Below are 21,641 nucleotides of genomic sequence, written 5' to 3'. Positions count from 1 at the left end.
GCCACATACCGCCACCCTGCGCCACATACCGCCACCCTGCGCCACATACCGCCACCCTGCGCCACATACCGCCACCCTGCGCCACATACCGCCACCCTGCGCCACATACCGCCACCCTGCGCCACATACCGCCACCCTGCGCCACATACCGCCACCCTGCGCCACATACCGCCACATACCGCCACCCTGCGCCACATACCGCCACCCTGCGCCACATACCGCCACATACCGCCACCCTGCGCCACATACCGCCACCCTGCGCCACATACCGCCACCCTGCGCCACATACCGCCACCCTGCGCCACATACCGCCACATACCGCCACCCTGCGCCACCTCCTATCACAATCCTATGGAAGTTTAACCCCTTGCCTACCGGGCACTGTCACCCCCTTTACCAGGCCAATTTTCAGCTTTCAGCGCTGTCGCACTTTGACAATTGCGCGGTCATGCAACATTGTACCCATATGAATTTTTTATCATTTTTTTCTCACAAATAGAACTTTCTTTTGGTGGTATTTAATCGCCGCTGGGCACTTTTTGCACTATAAACAAAAAAAAATAAGTTTCTTTGTTTCTATTATAAAATTTTTCAAACAGGTAATTTTTCTCCTTCACTGATGTGCGTTGATGAGGCGGCACTGAGAGGCGGCACTGAAGGGCAGCACTAATGAGGTGGCACTGACTGGCAGCACTGCTGGGCACTGACTTGCACAACCGCTGGGCTGCACTGGTGGGTACCGCTCATCAGGGCACTGATCCCCGCTCTGACAACTGCCGGTTCTTGGCAGTACTTTCCTCACTCTCTGACAGCGTGAGGTAAGTGCAACCGAGAACCGGCAATTGCATTTCCCTGTGATCAGCGTGTCATTGGACACGGCTGATCACGTGGTAAAAGGCCGCTGTGATTGGCCTTTTACCATGTCACGTGATCAGCTGTGTCCGTAGGACACAGCGATAATGGAGATCACCGGGGGGCGCGCAGGAGAGCGCGTTCTGGGAGGACGTCACATGACGTCCACCCAGAACTGGCCGGCCGCAGTGCAGTCGTCATCCGGCTATCTGCGGTCGGCAAGTAGTTAAAAGCAGAAGTACGGATAAAGTTTTTTTGGGTCATACTTCTCTTGGGGCTCCCAGGGGCACAATTACTTTTGCTTTCCCGAGACCCGGTGTCGGCTAATAATGGGCCCCCTATTAGCCGAGGTGGCGGAGCCGCTCCAGGCTCTGGGAGGATCCCGACAATATTGGCAGCACAGTGGCTAAGTGGTTAGTGGCAGTACTGAGGTCATTGGTTTGAATCCCAACCACAGCACAACCTGCCTGGAGTTTGCATATTCTCCCTGTGCCTGCGTGGGTTTCCTCCAGGTACTCCGGTTTCCTCCCATACTCCAAAGACATGCTAGGAGGTTAATTGGCCCTAGAATGTGGGTTAGGGACCTCAGACTGTACGCCCCTTGAGGGTTAGGGACCTTAGATTGTACGCCCCTTGAGGGTTAGGGACCTTAGACTGCACGCCCCTTGAGGGTTAGGGACCTCAGACTGCACGCCCCTTGAGGGTTAGGGACCTCAGACTGCACGCCCCTTGAGGGTTAGGGACCTCAGACTGCACGCCCCTTGAGGGTTAGGGACCTTAGATTGTACGCCCCTGGAGGGTTAGGGACCTTAGATTGTACGCCCCTGGAGGGTTAGGGACCTCAGACTGTACGCCCCTGGAGGGTTAGGGACATACACAGTATAGATATATATAGTTTGTTTTTTTTGGTCACACTTCTCTTCGGGGGTCGTAGGGGCGCACTTACTTTCGCTTTCCTGAGACCCGGTGTCCGTTAATAATGGCCAATCGCCCCCTATTAGCTGCGGTGGCACAGCTGCTCCAGGCTCTGGAAGGATCCCGATAATATTGGCGGGATTCCCCCACTCAGCACACAGCCGAGAACTAAAGCCTGCCCCTCCCCCGCACGTGGGTAAGCAATGGAGAGCCACATGAGTCACTGTCCTCTGCTCAGACAGAATGATCAGCGGTCATGTGATCGCTCAGTTCCCGGTCTTCAAGCCGGCGGGGGACAGCGTCACACCAACGCTGCGTTCTTCTCCTTTAAAACAAGGAGGAAGTGGAGCCCTGAGCAGGACAGGCGACGCGGCCTGTACCCGGCATGAACATTCACAGCCCCGAGTTCTTGTGTAACTTGTCTGCTGGACGCACCCGGAAATCAGCGATTTTTTCTTCCTTCCTGTAACAGGGTGACACCTGCAGGGAAATCGCACAGCAGCAGCGCTGTGACCCCCATGGACTCCTGTGGAGTCCATAAGGATGGCATACAAGATGGGTATCCGTGGTTCACGCGGGGTGCGCGCTCCACGGGAGTATACGCCGTACGCAGTCACACGCGGGGGGGCGCACTCCACACTGCAGTCACACGCGGGGGGCGCACTCCACACTGCAGTCACACGCGGGGGGCGCACTCCACGGGAGTATATGCCGTACGCAGTCACACGCGGGGGGGCGCACTCCACACTGCAGTCACACGCGGGGGGGCGCACTCCACACTGCAGTCACACGCGGGGGGGCGCACTCCACACTGCAGTCACACGCGGGGGGGCGCACTCCACACTGCAGTCACACGCGGGGGGGCGCACTCCACGGGAGTATACGCCGTACGCAGTCACACGCGGGGGGCGCACTCCACACCGCAGTCACACGCGGGGGGCGCACTCCACACCGCAGTCACACGCGGGGGGCGCACTCCACACCGCAGTCACACGCGGGGGGCGCACTCCACACCGCAGTCACACGCGGGGGGCGCACTCCACACCGCAGTCACACGCGGGGGGCGCACTCCACACCGCAGTCACACGCGGGGGGCGCACTCCACACCGCAGTCACACGCGGGGGGCGCACTCCACACCGCAGTCACACGCGGGGGGCGCACTCCACACCGCAGTCACACGCGGGGGGCGCACTCCACACCGCAGTCACACGCGGGGGGCGCACTCCACACCGCAGTCACACGCGGGGGGCGCAGCGCCGGCTCCGTTGGTCCCGGATGCTCTGACACCAAAACATTATCACAACTATTAACCCTTTGGGGTCACCAGAAGACGATTCTTTTTCATTTCCTGTATCAGGTGACAACAGTGGGGGTCCTCTGGACGGGAAAGCCCCCCCCTCCCCCATCCTGCTGGAACGTGATGAGTCATCTGAGCAGGAAATGACTGAGGGGGGGGGGGGCGCACCATCACACATGGAGGGCGACTTTCACTTTTAAACTGAATCTGGCGGAGTAGGAAGTGAAGAGGCGATGATTGCTTTGGCAGCCGGAAATCGATGGAGCATGACATGGCGGAGGATTCCCGGCTGACGAGTAATAAGGGGGGGAGGGGGGACGGACTACAAGACCCAGCAAGCCTCAAATGCATACTCCATGTACAGAGGACTCCGGAGCCGCCATCGGTGGGAACACAGCCCTGAACTGCTACACCAACATATTGCACCCCCTGGGCTCCCTGGCAGTGCGGACACAGAGTGTGGAGAAGTGAAGGGTGTCGGAATCTGGTAGTCGGATCATGAACAGCTTCCTAGCAACAAGCTGGGGGGGGGGGGGGGCGGCACAGACAACAAATCATGCTGGGAGGGGCTGACGACCAATGATTGGCATCCCCGCTGTACAGACCGAGACAAAGTTACAGGAAAGAGAAACATTTCTGAAGGATTACAATGTATCCACCAGTGAGAACCAATGGGATCGGGGATACCAGGGTGGGGGAGGGGCACAACTTTTCATGTGTGTCATGTGGCGGGGGGGGGGAGGCTATCATGTAACATGAGGGGTGCACACAGCGAGTACCCCTCCCTGCCAATCCCTCCACTCAGTGTCCTCCACCCCTCTCTGCCAATCCCTCCACTGGCCTCCATTCAGTGTCCTCCACCCCTCTCTGCCAATCCCTCCACTGGTCTCCACTCAGTGTCCTCCACCCCCCTCTGCCAATCCCTCCACTGGCCTCCATCCCCCTCTGCCAATCCCTCCATTCAGTGTCCTCCACCCCCCTCTGCCAATCCCTCCACTGGCCTCCATTCCGTGTCCTCCACCCCTCTCTGCCAATCCCTCCACTGGCCTCCATTCAGTGTCCTCCACCCCCCTCTGCCAATCCCTCCACTGGCCTCCATCCCCCTCTGCCAATCCCTCCACTGGTCTCCATTCAGTGTCCTCCACCCCCCTCTGCCAATCCCTCCACTGGCCTCCATTCCGTGTCCTCCATCCCTCTCTGCCAATCCCTCCACTGGCCTCCATTCAGTGTCCTCCACCCCTCTCTGCCAATCCCTCCACTGGTCTCCACTCAGTGTCCTCCACCCCTCTCTGCCAATCCCTCCACTGGTCTCCACTCAGTGTCCTCCACCCCTCTCTGCCAATCCCTCCACTGGTCTCCATTCAGTGTCCTCCACCCCCCTCTGCCAATCCCTCCACTGGCCTCCATTCCGTGTCCTCCATCCCTCTCTGCCAATCCCTCCACTGGCCTCCATTCAGTGTCCTCCACCCCTCTCTGCCAATCCCTCCACTGGTCTCCACTCAGTGTCCTCCACCCCTCTCTGCCAATCCCTTCACTGGCCTCCATTCCGTGTCCTCCATCCCTCTCTGCCAATCCCTCCACTGGCTTCCAATTGTCCAACTGATAAAATTCAAAACATTAACAATAACATATAAAGCCATTTATAACTCCGCCCCCAATTACATCACCGATCTTGTCTCCAAATATCACCCAAACCATCCTCTCCGCTCCTCGCACGACCTCCTGCTCTCTAGCTCCCTTGTCTCCTCCTCCCATGCTAGTCTGCAGGACTTCTCCAGAGCATCCCCCGTCCTCTGGAACTCTCTACCCCAATCTATCAGACCGTCGCCTACTCTGCTCACTTTTAGGCGATCTCTTCAGGGAAGCCTATCCTGCCCTCAGCTAACACTGGGATCTTCTACTCTCCCAACCAGTCCACCCCCCACAGTTATCTTTTGTACCACTAGCCCCTCCCTCCTAGATTGTAAGCTCCGAGGAGCAGGGCCCTCCTAACATGGTGGGGGGAAGGGAGGGGGGCACAGTCCAATGTAGGGGATACACATGGGGTGGGGGGGTAGAGGCCAATGTAGGAAATACACGTGGGGTGGGGGGGTAGAGGCCAATGTAGGGAATACACGTGGGGTGGGGGTGGGGGGGGTAGAGGCCAATGTAGGGAATACACACGGGGTGGGGGTGGGGGGGGTAGAGGCCAATGTAGGGAATACACACGGGGTGGGGGTGGGGGGGGGTAGAGGCCAATGTAGGGAATACACACGGGGTGGGGGGGGGGGTAGAGGCCAATGTAGGGAATACACACGGGGTGGGGGGGGGTAGAGGCCAATGTAGGGAATACACACGGGGGGGGGGGGGGGGTAGAGGCCAATGTAGGGAATACACACGGGGTGGGTAGAGGCCAATGTAGGGAATACACGTGGGGTGGGGGTGGGGGGGTAGAGGCCAATGTAGGGAATACACACGGGGTGGGGGGGTAGAGGCCAATGTAGGGAATACACACGGGGTGGGGGGGGGTAGAGGCCAATGTAGGGAATACACACGGGGGGGGGTAGAGGCCAATGTAGGGAATACACACGGGGGGGTAGAGGCCAATGTAGGGAATACACACGGGGGGGTAGAGGCCAATGTAGGGAATACACGGGGGGGGGTAGAGGCCAATGTAGGGAATACACGGGGGGGGGGGTAGAGGCCAATGTAGGGAATACACACGGGGGGGGGGGGGTAGAGGCCAATGTAGGGAATACACACGGGGGGGGGGGTAGAGGCCAATGTAGGGAATACACACGGGGGGGGGGTAGAGGCCAATGTAGGGAATACACGTGGGGTGGGGGGGGGTAGAGGCCAATGTAGGGAATACACGTGGGGTGGGGGGGGGTAGAGGCCAATGTAGGGAATACACGTGGGGTGGGGGGGGTAGAGGCCAATGTAGGGAATACACGTGGGGTGGGGGTAGAGGCCAATGTAGGGAATACACGTGGGGTGGGGGGGGTAGAGGCCAATGTAGGGAATACACGTGGGGTGGGGGGGGTAGAGGCCAATGTAGGGAATACACGTGGGGTGGGGGGGGTAGAGGCCAATGTAGGGAATACACGTGGGGTGGGGGGGGGTAGAGGCCAATGTAGGGAATACACGTGGGGTGGGGGGGGTAGAGGCCAATGTAGGGAATACACGTGGGGTGGGGGGTAGAGGCCAATGTAGGGAATACACGTGGGGTGGGGGGTAGAGGCCAATGTAGGGAATACACGTGGGGTGGGGGGTAGAGGCCAATGTAGGGAATACACGTGGGGTGGGGGGTAGAGGCCAATGTAGGGAATACACGTCGGGGGGGGGGTAGAGGCCAATGTAGGGAATACACGTCGGGGGGTGGGGGGTAGAGGCCAATGTAGGGAATACACGTGGGGTGGGGGGTAGAGGCCAATGTAGGGAATACACGTGGGGTGGGGGGTAGAGGCCAATGTAGGGAATACACGTGGGGTGGGGGGTAGAGGCCAATGTAGGGAATACACGTGGGGTGGGGGGTAGAGGCCAATGTAGGGAATACACGTGGGGTGGGGGGTAGAGGCCAATGTAGGGAATACACGTGGGGTGGGGGGTAGAGGCCAATGTAGGGAATACACGTGGGGGGGGGGGTAGAGGCCAATGTAGGGAATACCCGTGGGGGGGGGGTAGAGGCCAATGTAGGGGATACACATTGTGGGGGGTAGAGGCCAATGTAGGGAATACACGTGGGGTGGGGGGTAGAGGCCAATGTAGGGAATACACGTGGGGTGGGGGTAGAGGCCAATGTAGGGGATACACATTGTGGGGGGGGGGGGTAGAGGCCAATGTAGGGGATACACATTGTGGGGGGGGGGTAGAGGCCAATGTAGGGGATACACATTGTGGGGGGGGGGGTAGAGGCCAATGTAGGGAATACACATTGTGGGGGGGGGTAGAGGCCAATGTAGGGAATACACATTGTGGGGGGGGGGGTAGAGGCCAATGTAGGGAATACACATTGTGGGGGGGGGGGGGTGTACAGTTTAATCTATGGGCACATATGGACGGGGCACACAGGGTGACATGGGTAGGGGGCCTGCTGCCCACCCCCTTCCACACACACCATGTGTTCCCCCACACTTCCCATGTTGTCGGTCATGTAAGGGGGGCTCTGACATGTGAGGCGCACAGATTATGTACTTAGAATGTAATGTTTGGGGGGGTCAATTATATGTCACTGTGTGGAGTGACAGGAGAGAGGAGGGGAGCTACACATATGGTGGGGGGGGGGTCTGACCTATGTGGTGTTGGTGGGGGTAAGGAAGTGTCAAACATGCTATAAGGATGGAGGGGGGGGGCTGTCCTGTGCACCATACGTGTCGGGAAGGGGGGGAACACCACATTGGATATGACAACCAGGATGGGGGACGAAACATGTTGGGGAGGGAGGTGGGGCTGTCCTACAGCGGAGGATGGTTCACAGACATGGGGGGGGGGTTCTATGTACTATTTTATGGTGACATGGGAGGGCTACACACGGTGGGGGGAGGGGCTGCCATTGCCCATTATTGGGTCTGCCCCTAACAGGGGACCGGGGGGGGGGGGGGGGGGGGCACCCAACGTGTGGAAGTCCTCTGAAGCACAGGTGAGGGGGGTGTCATGACCCTTAGATGACATACATCACATGGGGCTGTCATGTTCCTTATTGGTGGGGTGACCTCCGGGAGGGTAGGTACGAGGAAGGGGGGGGGCTGCATACAGAATGTGGGGGAGGGGAAAGTGGGGTGTCTTGTGAAGCACATATGGGGGTGTCATGTCCCCTGTGGGAGGGGGTATCCCCATGTGACCTCCGGGGGGGGGACATATGTGGGGGGTGTCGTGCTTTATTCGGGGGTGACCTCGGGGGGGGGGGGGGGGGGTTCGCATACAGAATGTGGGGGAGGGGAAAGTGGGGTGTCTTGTGAAGCACATATGGGGGTGTCATGTCCCCTGTGGGAGGGGGAATACCCATGTGACCTCTGGGGTGGGGGTGTCATGTTCCTTATTGGGGGGTGACCTGAAAGGGGGTAGGAACGGGGAGGGGGGGGGGGTCGCATACAGAATGTGGGGGAGGGGATAGTGGGCATCTTGTGAAGCACATGAGGGGTGTCAATTCCCCAGAGGGAGGGGTTTCCCCATGTGACCTCGGGGGGGTATATATGTGGGGGATCATATATCATGGAGGGGTCACGACATGTATGGGGGTTTCACACGGTGTTGGGAGGGGGTGTCATGTCCCCTGTTAGGGGGGTGGTTACCCCATGTGACCTCAGGGGGTATACATGTGGGGGGTCATGTTCCCTATTGGGGGGGGGGTCACCCCATGCATGGGATATTCACACGTGGTGGGGGAAGGGGGGTGTCATGTCCCCTGTTGGGGGTCTCCCCATTGTAACTGCTGGGGGCACCGTGTGTGGGGGGGGGAGGGGGTGTCATGCCCCGTACTGGGGGTGTCGTATCACGTGGTGGGTCCCCCATATCACACGTGGTGTGGGGGGGGGGAAGCACTGTTACATATGACGGGGGAAGGGGGAGGGGAATTTCCGGCCGGTGGGGGCTCTCCGGCGGACAGGTGCCGGTGCCCCCCGGCGGATGGGGGTGTCTCCCCCGGTGGGTGGGGGCGGGGTACACGTGCTCGGGGTCGGAGGTGACACGTGCGGCCGGCGCTCCTCGCCTTCCCCCCTCCGGGGGTCTCACCTCGTTGAGCTGTCTCTCGGCGGCCTCCCTCAGGGCCGGGTCCATGGTACCCCGGAGGGCCTCGATCAGGATATTGGGGTCCATCGCTCCTCTTCCCGCTCTCCGACCTCCGCCGCCTCACACACAGGAAGACCAGAGCGCCCAGGCCGCCGCTTCTAACCCCGCCCCCGAACCGTCACACGTCACGCCTGGCCCCGCCCCGAACTGACAGCCGGGCTCGACCTCCCACCCCCCTCTCTTCACACAACGTCACCGCCGGCCCCGCCCAGATCCGAAGAAGTGTCGGCGTAACTTTGCCCCCCGTCTTAAACAGCTCCGCTAACTCCGCCCCCAGAAGGTGGGCAACCATTACAGCCCCCGCCCACCGCTGTTTCCAGCTGCGCGCCAAGGCAGCCGCCACTCAGCCAGAGCCCCGCCCCTCCTCACGGCTCGCAGACTCCGCCTCCAGTAGATCGTAGGTTGACGAGAGTGAGGGGGCTGGCCGCTGGAGCGGAGCATGCTGGGAGATGTAGTCCGCAGGGTGCTCTGCCCTCGTGTCACCTGCTCCGCTCATCACTTCCTGTCCGCTCCAGCGCCGACATGTGACCCGGCCCGCCTGACATCTGCCGCGATGATCTGTGCAGTGACAACGTTTACACTTTATAACATTTGTTGTCATAAACATTTTCCACATTCCCTGACAACCCAGTGGCATGGAGGGGGGGTCCTGAAGATAACAACGTAGGAGAACAATTGGGGACAGGGCCGAAGCGTTGTCACCCTATAACAGGAAGTGCTGGAACCAGGCCTTCCATGGTGGGATCACCATCCACTTTTACACTGCATATCCTCCCCAGGGATGGCACTGGGCTGGTGACAGGTCTTCATTGAGGGGACATCGGGATCGCCTGCGCTCCCAGACAGCCAATCATACACCAGGCGGCTTCCCGGGCCAGAGGGTAACAACCCTGTGGTTCAACTCACACACATACTGGCCAAATGTTGCTGGGCCTCAGAGAGGGAGGGGGGAAGAATGAGGGAGAAATATGTTGTCAGGATTGTTAATCCCTTTGCCAAGATGGGGGTTGAAGCCAAAATGGTTGAACCGCGCTCATCTCTGGGTACACACTGTTACACTTTTATTTTCTATTCTCATGGGAGGAGAGCCGGGAAGGAAGCTGTGGGAGAGAGCTCACGGGAGGAGAGCGGGGATGGAAGCTGTGGGAGAAAGCTCATGGGAGGAGAGCCAGGATGGAAGATGTGGGAGAAAGCTCATGGAAGGAGACCCAGGACGGAAGTTGTGGGAGAGAGCTCACAAGAGGAGAGCCAGGATGGAAGCTGTGGAAGAGAGCTCACGGGAGGAGAGCCTGGATGGAAGCTGTGGGAGAGAGCCCACGTAAGGGGAGCCAGGAAGGAAGCTGTGGGAGAGAGCTCATGAGTGGAGAGTCGGAAAGGAAGCTGTTGGGGGGAGCTTATGGAAGGCGAGCCGGAAGGAAGCTGTGGGAGAGAACTCACAGCAGCAGAGCCAGAAAGGAATTGGTGGGGGAGAGCTCCGGGGAAGAGAGTTGGGGAGAAAGCTGTGGGAGAGCTCACAGGAAGAAAGCTGGATGGAGGCTGTGGGAAAGAGCTCATGTGAGGACAGCTGGGAAGGAAGCTATGGGAAAGAGCTCACAGAAGGATAGCCAAGAAGGAAGCTGTGGGAGAAAGCTCATGGGATGAGAGCCAGGATGGAAGTTGGGGGTATGAGCTCATTGGAGGAGAGTAAGGATGGAAGCTATGAGGGAGAGCTCATTGGAAGTTAGCCTGGATGGAAGCTGTGGGAAAGAGCTCACAGGAGCAGAGCCAGGAGGGAAGCTCTGGGAAAGAGCAAATGGCAGGAGAGCCATGATGGAAGTTGTGGGAGAGAGCTCATGGAAGGAAAGCCAGGATGGAAGCTCTGGGCAAGAGCTCTTTAGAGGAGACCGAGGACGATAAGCATGGGAAAGAGCTCACAGGAGGAGAGCTTGATGGAAGCTGTGGGACAGAGCTCACAGGAGGAGAGCTTGATAGAAGCAGTGGGAGGACAGCCAGGATGGAAGCTGCAAGAGAGAGCTCACAATAGGAGAATTTAAAAGGAAGCTGTGGGCGAGAGCTCATGTGAGGAGAGCCAGGAAGAAAGTTGTAGGGGAGAGCTTATGGGAGAAGAGCCAGAAAGGAAGCTGTGGGAGAGATCTCATGGGAGGAGAGTCGAGAAGGAAATTGGGGGTAAGAGCTCATGGGTGAAGAGTCAGGATGGAAACTGTGGGAGAAAGCTCATGGGAAGATAGCCAGGATAGAAACTGTGGGAGAGAGCTCACAGGAAAAGAGCCAGGGGGGAAACTGTGGGAGAGAGCTCATGAGAAGAGAAGCAGGATGGAAGTTGTAGGGGAGAGCTCACGGGAAGAAAGCCAGGATGGAAGCTGTGGGAGAGAGCTTATGCGAGGAAAGCCAGGATAGAAAACATGGGACAGAGCTCATGGGAGGACAGCTTGATGGAAGCTGTGGGAGAGAGCTCAAAGGAGGAAAGCCAGGATGAAAGCTGTGGGAGAGAGCTAATGCGAGGAAAGCCAGGATAGAAAACATGGGACAGAGCTCATGGGAGGACAGCTTGATGGAAGCTGTGGGAGAGAGCTCACAGGAGGAAAGCCAGGATGGAAACTATGGGAGAGAGCTTAGAAGGAAGCTGTGGGAGAGAGCTCATGCGAGGAGAGCCAGCATGGAAGCTGTGGAATAGAGCTTACAGTGGGAGAGCCTGAAAGGAAGCTGTGAGAGAGAGTATAGGAGGAGAGCCAGGATGGAAGCTATGGAAGAGAGCTCATGAGAGTAGGCCCAGAAAGGAAGCTGTTGGGAAGAGCTCATGAGACAAAAGAAAGCTGTGAAAAAGAGCACATTGGAGGAGAGCGGGATAGAAGCTGTGAAAGAGCTCACGAGAGGAGAGCCAGGATGGAAGCTGTGGGAGAGAGCTCACAGGAGGAGAGCTTGATGGAAGCTGTGGGAGAGAGCTCACAGGAGGACAGCCAAAATAGAAGCAGTGGGAGAGAGCTCACAGGAAGAAAGCTTAGAAGGAAGCTGTGGGAGAAAGCTCACATGAGGAGAGTCCAGAAAGAGGCTGTGGGAGAGAGCTCACGTAAGGAAAGCCCAGAAAGAGGCTGTGGGAGAGAGCTCTCGGGAGGAGAACTAGGAAGGAAGCTGTGGGAGAGAGCACATGGGAGGAGAGCAGGATGGAAGCTGTGGGAAAGAGCTCATAGGAGGAAAGTCGGGATAGAAGTTGTGGGATAGAGCTCACGGGAGGAAAGTCGGGAAGGAAGCTGTGGGAGAGAGCTAGCGGGGGGAGAGCAAGGTGGAAAGCTGTGGGAGAGAGCTCATGGGAGGAGAGCTTGATGGAAGTTGTGGGAGAGAGCTCACAGGAGGAGAGCCAGGATGGAAGCTGTGGGAGAGAGCTCACAGGAGGAGAGCTTAGAAGGAAGCTGTGGGATAGAGCTCACGTGAGGAGATCCGAGAAGGAAGCTATGGTAATGAGCTCATGAGAGAAGAGCCGGAAAGGAAGCTATTGGGAAAAGCTTATGAGATCTTGATGGAGTCACATGGTATAGTGACGCAACGCGTAGATACGCCGTGACGCAGCTTCCGGTCCGCTGTGACGTACTTCCGGTGCGGGCGCCATCTTGGCACACCCAGGCAAGTCCTAACCCATGCAGTACACCCTGGCATGAGGTTTCTATACTGTTTGATGATGTGAAATTGATGTACAACAAGTGAGTGGGCATTTTTTAATAAAGAGTCTGATTTATCTACTAAAATACTGCACTATGAAGGATCTTAGGGTGAGTGATATACAGAGCTCGTGTATCTATCCTGGGAGGTCTGGAGCACAGATCACTTACCTGAGAGGGGAACCACAGGAGGAGTAAAGAGGATATCAGATACTGCTGGAGAAGGATCTAGGATTGATCCTGGAGGCTTAGTGGCCCATTTGGGTCGCAGAGTGGAGGCGAGGGGGCATTTTAGCCATGGAGGGTAAGTGTGCTGACACCAACACAGAAACCAACACTTTCATCACTCACTGGCAACATCATGCTTTGGGGCTGTTTCTCCGCAAAGGGACCAGGACGACTGATCCATGTACAGGACAGAATGAATGGGGCCATGTATCGTGAGATTTTGAGTGCAAACCTCCTTCCATCAGCAAGGGCATTGAAGATGAAACGTGGCTGGGTCTTCCAACATGACAATGATCCCAAACATACCGCCTGGGCAACGAAGGAGTGGCTTCGTAAGAAGCATTTCAAGGTCCTGGAGTGGCCTAGCCAGTCTCCAGATCTCAACCCCATAGAAAACCTTTGGAGGGAGTTGAAAGTCTGTGTTGCCCAGCGACAGCCCCAAAACATCACTGCTCTAGAGGAGATCTGCATGGAGGATGGGCCAACATACCAGCAACAGTGTGTGCCAACCTTGTGAAGACTTCCAGGAAACGTCTGACCTCTGTCATTGCCAACAAAGGATATATAACAAAGTATTGACATGAACTTTTCATATTCACCAAATATTTACAGTCAGGTCCATAAATATTGGGACATGGACACAATTCTAACATTTTTGGCTCTATACACCACCACAATGGATTTGAAATGAAACGAACAAGATGTGCTTTAACTGCAGACTGTCAGCTTTAATTTGAGAGTATTTACATCCAAATCAGGTGAACGGTGTAGGAATTACAACAGTTTGCATATGTGCCTCCCACTTGTTAAGGGACCAAAAGTAATGGGACATAATAATAATCATTATATATATATATAATATATATACTTTATGTATACTCCATTTAAGCGCAGGGGGACTTTATATATATTTAAGTTGTGGAAGAAAGCTCACAGGAGGAGAGCCATAAAGGAAGCTGTGGGAGAGAGCACACGAGAGGAGAGCCAAGAGGGAAGCTATGGGAAAGAGCTCATGAGAGGAGAGCCGGAAAGGAAGCTGTTGTGGAGAGCTTATGGGAGGAAAGCTGGGAAGGAAGCGTGGGAGAGAGAGCTCATGGGAGGAAATTCAGGAAGGAAGCTGTGGGAGAGAGCTCACAGGAGGAGAGCCAGAATGGAAGCTGTAGGCAAGAGCTGATGGGCGAAGAGTCAGGAAGGAACTTGTGGGAGAGAGCTCACAGGATGAGAGCCAAAAAGGAAGCTGTGGGAAACAGCCCACAGGAAGAAAGCTGGGAAGGAAGCGTGGGAGAGAGAGCTCATGGGAGGAAATTCAGGAAGAAAGCTGTGGGAGAGAGCTCACGGGAGGAGAGCCAGGAGGGAAGCTGTGAGAGAGAGCTCACAGGAGGAGAGCTTAATGGAATTTGTGGAAGAGAGCTCACAGGAGGCGAGCTAGGATGGAAGCTGTGGGAGAGAGCTCACGGGAGAAGAGCAGCATGGAAGCTGTGGGAAAGGGCTCACGTGAGAAGAGCTGGGAAGGAAGCTATGGGAGAGAGCTTACGGGAGGAGAGCCGGGAAAGAAGCTGTGGGCAAGAGCTCACAGGAGAGCCAGAAAGGAAGCTGTGGGAGATAGCTCATGGGAGGAGAGCTGTGAAGGAAGCTGTGAGAGAAAGCTCATGGGAGGACAGCCAGGAAGGAAGCTGTGGGAAAGAGCTCACGAGTGGAGAGCCAAAGGGATGTTTTGGGAAAGAGCTCATGAGAGGAGAACCAGGAGGGAAGCTGTGGGAGAGAGCTGAGAGGAGGAGAGCCAAGAGGGAAGCTTTAAGAAAGAGTTAACAGGAGGAGAGCCTGGATGGAAGCTGTGGGACAGAGCTCACAGGAGGACAGCTTGATGGAAGCTGTGGGAAAGAGCTCACATGAGGAGGGCTGGGATGGAAGCTATTGGAGAGAGCTAACGGGAGGAGAGCCAGGAGTGAAGCTTTAAGAAAGAGTTAACGGGAGGAGAGCCTGGTTGGAAGCTGTGGGAGAGAGCTCACGAGAGGAGAGCCAGGATTGAAGCTGTGGGACAGAGCTCACAGGAGGAGAGCTTGATGGAAGCTGTGGGAAAGAGCTCACGTGAGGAGAGCAGGGATGGAAGCTATGGGAGAGAGCTCACAGGAGGAGAGTCTGGATAGAAGCTGTGGGAGAGAGCTCATGGGAGGAGAGCTGGGAGGGAAGCTTTTGGAAAGAGCTCGTGAGAGGTGAGGCTGGATAGAAGCTGTGGGAGAGAGCTCATGTGAGGAGAGCCAGAAAGGAAGCTATGGAAGATAGCTCATGGGAGGAGAGCTGTAAAGGAAGCTGTGGGAGAAAGCTCATGGGAGGACAGCCAGGAAAGAAGCTGTGGGAGAGAGCTCACAAGAGGAGAGCCAAGAGGGAAGCTTTGGGAAGGAGCTCCCAGGAGGAGAGTCAGGAGGGAAGCTGTGGGAGAGAGCTGAGAAGAGTAGAGCCAGGATTGAAGCTGTGGGACAGAGCTCACAGGAGGACAGCTTGATGGAAGCTGTGGGAAAGAGCTCATGTGAGGAGAGCGAGGATTGAAGCTATGGGAGAGAGCTCATGGGAGAAGAGCCAAGAGGGAAGATATAGTTATCTCACGGGAGGAGAGCCAGAATGAAAGCTGTTGGAGAGCTCTCTGGAGGAGAGTGGAATGGAAGCTGTGAGTGAGAGCTCATGGAAGGAGACCCCAGGATGGAAGCTGTGGGAGAGAGCTCACAAGAGGAGAGCCAGAAAAGAAGCTGTGGGAAAGAGCTCACAGGAGGAGAGCCAGAATGAAAGCTATGGGAGAGAGCTTACGGGAGGAGAGCCGGGAAAGAAGCTGTGGGCAAGAGCTCACAGGAGAGCCAGAAAGGAAGCTGTGGGAGATAGCTCATGGGAGGAGAGCTGTGAAGGAAGCTGTGAGAGAAAGCTCATGGGAGGACAGCCAGGAAGCTGTGGGAAAGAGCTCACGAGTGGAGAGCCAAAGGGATGTTTTGGGAAAGAGCTCACGAGAGGAGAACCAGGAGGGAAGCTGTGGGAGAGAGCTGAGAGGAGGAGAGCCAAGAGGGAAGCTTTAAGAAAGAGTTAACAGGAGGAGAGCCTGGATGGAAGCTGTGGGACAGAGCTCACAGGAGGACAGCTTGATGGAAGCTGTGGGAAAGAGCTCACATGAGGAGGGCTGGGATGGAAGCTATTGGAGAGAGCTAACGGGAGGAGAGCCAGGAGTGAAGCTTTAAGAAAGAGTTAACTGGAGGAGAGCCTGGTTGGAAGCTGTGGGAGAGAGCTCACGAGAGGAGAGCCAGGATTGAAGCTGTGGGACAGAGCTCACAGGAGGAGAGCTTGATGGAAGCTGTGGGAAAGAGCTCACGTGAGGAGAGCAGGGATGGAAGCTATGGGAGAGAGCTCACAGGAGGAGAGTCTGGATAGAAGCTGTGGGAGAGAGCTCATGGGAGGAGAGCTGGGAGGGAAGCTTTTGGAAAGAGCTCGTGAGAGGTGAGGCTGGATAGAAGCTGTGGGAGAGAGCTCATGTGAGGAGAGCCAGAAAGGAAGCTAAGGAAGATAGCTCATGGGAGGAGAGCTGTAAAGGAAGCTGTGGGAGAAAGCTCATGGGAGGACAGCCAGGAAAGAAGCTGTGGGAGAGAGCTCACAAGAGGAGAGCCAAGAGGGAAGCTTTGGGAAGGAGCTCCCAGGAGGAGAGTCAGGAGGGAAGCTGTGGGAGAGAGCTGAGAAGAGTAGAGCCAGGATTGAAGCTGTGGGACAGAGCTCACAGGAGGACAGCTTGATGGAAGCTGTGGGAAAGAGCTCATGTGAGGAGAGCGAGGATTGAAGCTATGGGAGAGAGCTCATGGGAGAAGAGCCAAGAGGGAAGATATAGTTATCTCACGGGAGGAGAGCCAGAATGAAAGCTGTTGGGGAGCTCTCTGGAGGAGAGTGGAATGGAAGCTGTGAGTGAGAGCTCATGGAAGGAGAGCCCAGGATGGAAGCTGTGGGAGAGAGCTCACAAGAGGAGAGCCAGAAAAGAAGCTGTGGGAAAGAGCTCACAGGAGGAGAGCCAGAATGAAAGCTATGGGAGAGAGCTTACGGGAGGAGAGCCGGGAAAGAAGCTGTGGGCAAGAGCTCACAGGAGAGCCAGAAAGGAAGCTGTGGGAGATAGCTCATGGGAGGAGAGCTGTGAAGGAAGCTGTGAGAGAAAGCTCATGGGAGGACAGCCAGGAAGGAAGCTGTGGGAGAGAGCTCACAGGAGAGTCTGGATAGAAGCTGTGGGAGAGAGCTCATGGGAGGAGAGCTGGGAGGGAAGCTGTTGCAAAGAGCTCATGAGAGGAGAGGCTGGATAGAAGCTGTGGGAGAGAGCTCACGTGAGGAGAGCCAGGAAGGAAGCTCTGGGAGAAAGCTCATGAGAGGAGAGCCAGAAAGGAAGCAGTTGGGGAGAGTTTATGGGAGAATAGTAGGGAAGAAAGGTGTGGGAGAGAGCTCTTGGGAGGACAGCTGGGAAGGAAGTTGTGGGAGAGAGCTCATGGGAGGAGAGCAAGGACAGAAGCTGTGGGAGAGAGCTCAGAGAAAGAGAGCTGGGAAGGAAATTGTGGGAGAGAGCTCACGGGAGGAGAGGTGGGAGGGAAGCTGTGGGAGAGAGCTCAATGTAGGAGAGCCAGGATGAATGCTGTGGGAGAGAGCTCACGGGAGGAGAGCTGGAAGGGAAGCTGTGGGAGACAGCTCATGGAAGGAGAGCTTGATGGAAGTTGTGGTAGATAGCTCACAGAAGAATAGCCAGGATGGAAGCTGTGGGAGAAAGCCCACAGGAGGAGAGCTTAGAAGAAAGCTGCGGAAGAGAGTTCACATGAGGAGAGCCGAGAAGGAAGCTATGGGAGAGAGCTCATGAGAGCAGAGCAGGAAAGGAAGCTGTTGGGGAGAGCTTATGGGAGGAGAGCCAGGAAGGCAGCTGTGGGAGAGAGCTCAAAGGAGAGCCAAAAAGGATCTGTGGCAGAAAACTCAGAGGAGGAGAGCTGGGAAGGAAGCAGTGGGAAAGAGCTCATGATGAGAGCAGTAAGGAACCTGTGGGAGAGATCTCACGGGAGGAGAGCCAGGATGGAAGCTGTGGGAGAGAGCTCACAGAAGGAAAGTAGGGAAGGAATCTGTGGGAGAGAGCTCACAGGAGAAGAGCGGGATTGAAGCTGTGGGAGAGAGCTGGGAAGGAAGCTATGGAAGAGAGCTCACGGGAGGAGAGTTGGGAAGGAAGCTATGGGAGAGAGCTCACAGGAGGAGAGTTGGGAAGGAAGCTGTGGGAGAAAGCTCATGGGAGGACAGCCATGAAGAAAGCTATGGGAGAGAGCTCATGGGAGTAGAGCCAGGAGGAAAGCTTTTGGGAAAAGCTCACAGGAGGAGAGCCAGGAGGGAAGCTTTGGGAAAGAGCTCATGGGAGGAGAGCCAGGATGAAAGCTGTGGGAGAGAGCTCAAGGGAAGGGAGCCTGAATTGAAGCTGTAAGAGAGAGCTCATAGTAGGAGAGCCGGGAAGGAAGCTGTGGGAGAGAGCTCACAGGAGGAGAGCCAGAATGGAAGCTGTGGGAGAGAGGTCATAAGAGGAGAGCAGAGATGGAAGCTGTGGGCAAGAGCTCATGGGAGAGTCAGTATGTAAAATGTGGGAGAGAGCTCACAGAATGAGACCTTGATGGAAGCTGTGGGGGAGAACTGACAGGAGGAGAGCCAGGAGAGAAGCTGTAGGAAGAGTTCATGGGAGGAGAGCCAGGAGGGAAGTTGTAGGAGAGTGCTCACGGGAGGAGAGCCTGGATGGAAGCTGTGGGAATGAGCTCACAGGAGGAGAGCTTGATTGAAGCTGGGGTAGAGATATCACAGGAGGAGAGCCTGGATGGAATCTGTGGGAGAGAGCTCACAAGAGGAGAGCCAGAAAGGAAGCTGTGGGAGAAAGCTCATGCGAGGAGACCCAGGATTGAAGCTGTAGGGCAGAGCTCACAGGAGGACAGCTTGATGGAAGCTGTGGGGGAGAGCTCATGGGAGGAAAGCTGAGAGGGAAGCTATAGGAGAGATGTCACGGGAGGAGAATTAGGATGGAAGCTGTGGGAAAGTGCTCATGAGAGGTGAGTCTGGATAGAAGCTGTGGGAGAGAGTTCATGTGAGGAGAGTCAGGATGGAAGCTGTGGGAGAGAGCTCACTGGAGGAGAGCCAGGATAGAAGCTTTGGGAAAGAGTTCAAGCGAAGGGAGCCTGGATGGAAAATATGGGAGAGAGCTCATAGAATGAGAACTTGATGGAAGCTGTGGGAGAGAACTGACAGGAGGAGAGCCAGGAGAGAAGCTGTGGGAAGAGTTCATGGGAGGAGAGCCAGAAGGGAAGATGTAGGAGAGTGCTCACGGGAGGAGAGCCTGGATGGAAGCTGTGGGAATGAGCTCATGGGAGGAGAGCTTGACTGAAGCTGGGGGAGAGATCTCACGGGAGGAGAACCTGGATGGAATCTGTGGGCAAGAGCTTACAAGAGGAGAGCCAGAAAGGAAGGAATGGGAGGAGAGTTGGGAAGGAAGCTGTGGGAGAGAGCTCACAGGAGGAGAGCCAGGATGGAAGCTGTGTGCAAGAGCTCATGGCAGGAGAGTCAGGAAGGAACCTGTGGGAGAGAGCTCACAGGAGGAGAGCCAAAAAGGAGGTTGTGGGAGTGAGGTTACAGGAGGAGAGCCTGGATAAAAGCTGTGGGAGAGAGCTCATGGGAAGAGAGTCTGGATGGAAGCTGTGCGAGAGAGCTCACAGGAGTGGAGGCGGGAAGGAAGCTGTGGGAGAGAGCTCACAGGAGGAGATCCTGGAAGGAAGTTGTGGAAGTGAGCTTACAGGAGGAGAGCCGGGATAGAAGGCGTGGGAGAGATCTCATGGAAGGAGAGCTGGAAGGGAAGTTGTTGGAAAGAGCTCATGAGAGGAGAGGCTGGATAGAAGCTGTGGGAGACAGCTTACGGGTGAAGAGCCGGGAGGGAAGCTGTGGGAGAGAGCTCACAGGAGGAGAACCCTTGTTGGGTTCTTACTGCTATCCGGGGCTTCTTTACAGAAATTTCCCGTCTTGTCCTGCCAGAAACAGTGTCACCAGACAGGAAGTGTGAGAATATCTGTGACAGCGACATATGCAGAAAACTTACTGGGGTCACATTGTATCCTTTTTTTTTAATCTATCAGTGTCACTGTTACAGACTTTTCTTCACTTTCTGACTGCTGTGATGGTTCCCACTGTAGCACTAAGGACCCGCTGGTGTGCGATCGAATGACAGCGGTGGTGATGCATCAATTTTGTGACATCGCTCTGTTCATCTTTTGCTATTCAGCACTGCGCTACTTTAACTGGCAATTGCGCGACGAGGCAACTCTGCACACAAACAAAATTCATAACATTTTTTTTTCCACTAAATAGAACTTTCTTTTGGTGGCATTTCATCACCACTGGGTTTACATATATATACACAATGCAGGAAATACGTATTTGCTCCCCTGCTGATGCTGAATGTTCGCCCCTCACACAGAAATAATTGGTCTAACAATGGAATGTTCGCCCCTCACACAGAAATAATTGGTCTAACAATGGAATGTTCGCCCCTCACACAGAAATGATCGGTCTAACAATGGAATGTTCGCCCCTCACACAGAAATGATCGGTCTAACAATGGAATGTTCGCCCCTCGCACAGAAATGATCGGTCTAACAATGGAATGTTCGCCCCTCACACAGAAATGATCGGTTTAACAATGGAATGTTCGCCCCTCACACAGAAATGATCGGTCTAACAATGGAATGTTCGCCCCTCACACAGAAATGATCGGTCTAACAATGGAATGTTCGGTGTAACACTGAGAGACAGAATACAACAACAAATTCAGCAGAAATGCGTCTAACAAATGATGACGGATCTGCATGTTCATGAGGGAAAGAAGGATTTGATCCCCTATCATTCAGCAGGATTTCTGGCTCCCAGGTGTCTCTCATACAGGTAACAAGCTGAGATTAGAAGCAGTCTCTTAAAGGGAGTGCTGCTAATCTCATTGTGTTACCTGTATAAAAGACACCTGTCCACAGGAGCAATCAAACCATCAGATTCCAAACTCTCCACCATGGCAAAGACCAAAGAGCTGTCCAAGGATGTCAGGGACAAGATTGTAGACCTACACAAGGCTGGACTGGGCTACCAAACTATGGCCAAGCAGCTTGGTGAGAAGGTGACAACAGTTGGTGCAATCATTCACAAATGGAAGAAACACAAAACAAGTGTCAGTCTCCCTAGGTCTGGTGCACCATGCAAGATCTCACCTCGTGGAGTGTCAATGATCATGAGAACAGTGAGGAATCATCCCAGAACTACACGTGAGGATCTTGTCAATGATCTCCAGGCAGCTGGGACCACAGTCACCAAGAAAACAATTGGTAACACACTACGCCGACGAGGATTGAAATCCTGCAGTGCCCGCACGGTCCCTCTGCTCAAGAAAGCCCATGTCCAGGCCTGTCTGAAGTCTGCCACTGAACATCTGAATGATGCAGAGGAGGACTGGTGGGAAGTGTTGTGGTCAGAGGAGACCAAAATCCAGCTCTTTGGCATCAACTCAACTTGCCGTGTTTGGAGGAGAAGGAATGCTGCCTATGACCCCAAGAACACCATCCCAACTGTGAAACATGATGGTGGAAACATTCTGCTTTGGGGGTGTTTTTCTGCTAAGGGGACAGGACAACTGCACCGCATCAAAGGGACGATGGACGGGGCAATGTACCCTCAAATCTTGGGTGAGAACCTTCTTCCCTCAGCCAGGGCATTGAAAATGGGTGGTGGATGGGTGTTCCAGCATGACAATGACCCAAAACACACGGCCAAGGCAACAAAGGAGCGGCTCAAGAAGAAGCACATTGAGGTCCTGGAGTGGCCTAGCCAGTCTCCAGACCTTAATCTGATTGAAAATCTGTGGAGGGAGCTG

Source organism: Staurois parvus, unplaced genomic scaffold, assembly GCF_062004578.1.
Source record: "Staurois parvus isolate SC_StPar_1 unplaced genomic scaffold, SC_StPar_1.0 ptg003780l, whole genome shotgun sequence".
NCBI classification, from domain to species: domain Eukaryota; kingdom Metazoa; phylum Chordata; class Amphibia; order Anura; family Ranidae; genus Staurois; species Staurois parvus.
This window is presented reverse-complemented; position numbering follows the sequence as displayed.